Genomic DNA, 2,859 nt, shown 5'->3' on the forward strand with positions numbered 1-2,859 from the left:
TAAAAGTTTTTTTCTGTTTTACCTTTACACTGAGTGTTTTGTTTTCACCTTCATGTTTTCACTTAGTGTTCATGTGAACCCTTTCGAATATTCTCCTTTCCGTAAGACTTTTTGTCTTTAGATACAACTACAACATTAGAATATGGTCTGTTGATGATCAGTAATGTCTTACTTTCATAATATTATTTGTAGGTCTCGGTCTTATATCTTGTTCAGTCTTGCATTGAGAGCAACTTAACTTGATATTTTTTTTTTATTTCTCACTATTTCTCACTGGATCGTCATGAATTTTCTTGTATAACGTAACACCAAATCCTCACGAGATCTTTACCTTTCATGCAGATAAAAAGACGGTAAGAAAAGGTTGATGTTCTCGTCACCCTCACCTTTGTTAGTAATGTGGCATGCAAGTAAACATACACACTGAAAAGGTCACACACACACACACACACACACACACACACACACACACACACACGCACAAATGCATACATTTCAACGCACTCACTCACAACAGACACACACGCATCTACCATTCACGTACTCAAACACAAACACACGCGTAATTCAAACACCCATGTCCATTGCATCAGCTAATCTACACGAGCGCGCCTGACGGGCACACTTTGGAACTTGCTAGTTACGCGCGCTCCTTATCACATATTTCCCCCTTTTTTCCCGTTCGGTGGAAGATGAAAAATTATGACACACGCGTTTGACGCTCGTGCATTGTATTGGTCATATCATAGATTGTCATGCACAATGATGACATTCCGGAATTACCAGACAACTGTGGTACATTTTGACGTTCTGGCTGATCGATAAGAAAGATGTGCGGCTATACTTCATCGACAAAAAAAAAGACAATCTATAGCTATTTCATTCTTCATGATTTAACTTTAAGCTTGTCAGTGTTATGTATATTAAGTATGATATTAAGTATGATATGTATATACCTTAGAAAAGGAATTTATGTTGTTACTCGTGATCACATGTACGTTTTCTTTGAAATTGTTACAAATATGTTCTGTTAATGCATTGTATATAATTTTCCCTGTTTATTCAATGGAAATGGAAATAAAGTTGAAAGTTGAAGTTGAAGTGTTCCATAAGATATCTTTCAAAGATACATACTTTTAAAACAGACCCTGAACTGAACATAAAGAAGAAGAAGGAGGAGAGAAGAAGAAGAAGAAGAAGAAGAAGAAGAAGAAGACAAGTTTGCTACATTTGAAGGGCCTTATCTTGTACATGGCTGTGCTTGCATTTCTAGTAATTTGTTTAACAAACTCCATGAATGGCTTTTTTTTTTCAATACATGTATACCCGAAATCGAAAGTCAACCACCGTCGAGCAGTGACGGCTGAACCTGTTGAGAAAGAGAACAAGCATCTCTATAACCGTGATGACCCTTCCTATGCCGTGGTGACTTTTTGTCTTCGTTTTAATTTTGTTACATAATGTGCTGTGCAATGGTGGCTTGAGCATAGGACTCTCCATGTGAATAGGGAGGCCCTTCTCCTATCTTCCTTTATATATATATATATATATATATATATATATATATATATATATATATATATATATATTTATTTATTTATTTATTTATTTATCGCGTAGTCCGATGTGTGGTTGATGGGTATCAAAACACTGAAACTATATAATTACGTTTTCTTTACATGATCATTATTCAGGTTAGCGCTTGTGCCGTATAATTGTTTTTGTTTTTGTTTTGTTTCCTTTTCTCCAGTGCACATACCCAGTCTGAAACACATTCAATTCCACTGCAGTGATTATGCTGCTGCTGATAATATATATCATATTGTAGATTAACAAAAATAAAGAAAAAAATTATATCATAAAGACGGTATATCAGCAATCTAGTTTTGCATAGCTTGTTTGGATAAACAGGAGAGGGACCGGCGAATGCAGCTAAATACCTTCTCAGATGGAAAATGAAACAAACAAACAAACAAATAAACAAGGATTATACGTATGTAACTGACATTAAATATTTTTTTTTGAACAACAAAGAGTTACATTATCGATCAAAGCTTAAATAGTGTATCATATCTTGTGAGGCTATTTTTCTCAATCGTACATCCATGTCCATATCAGTTCACATTGATTTATGTTCTTGTACGCTATAACAGCCATCTACAGATATCCTATTACGTTTTATACGTCTCTCACACACACACACACATCATCGCGCACACACACACCTATTATCTCTCTCTCTCACACATAAAAACACACACAAAGCGCGCACACATACACACACTCTCTCCTTTTCTCTCCCTACCTATTTTCTTCTCTTCTTTCTCTTCTTCTTCTTCTTCTTCTTCTTCTTCTCCTCCTCCTCCATATTCTTCTTCTTCGTCCTGCTCTCGCTACCATTTTCTTGTTTTTTCTCCGTCTTTCTTTTCTCCATTTCCCCCTCTGTAAATTAAGATCGTTATACCTCAGGCGTTGAATCTGAAATTTAAGGTTGCATTCACCTTCAATATCAAATGATCCATCTTAATCATGTCAGCGGTCGTGTAAACAGTTTTGACAAAATGGAGGGATGAAAGAGTAGTTTTACGCTGTGCTTCTTACGTTTCGACAAATTGTATTCATCGATCAAACGTAGCCAAGACTGTCCACGCCGCGGTCTGTGCGCGGGAAGAGTTTACGCCGAGTATGCGATAGTCGTTTTGATCGCAAGATTTCGCCGGTCTGATTGTGGTCATATCCCCTTTACGAATTAACGCTGACGATTTTCTTTTCTTGTTGTGCTCTGATATTGTTTTGTTTTGTTTTGCCTTGCTGTAGCGGAACAGACACATTTTAGTTTAACTATGGGCGTTGTGAAAA

The sequence above is a fragment of the Diadema antillarum genome, unplaced genomic scaffold (genome assembly GCF_040938485.1).
Source record: "Diadema antillarum isolate AM-2024a unplaced genomic scaffold, OU_Dant_1.0 scf00000054, whole genome shotgun sequence".
Classification (NCBI taxonomy): Eukaryota; Metazoa; Echinodermata; class Echinoidea; order Diadematoida; family Diadematidae; genus Diadema; species Diadema antillarum.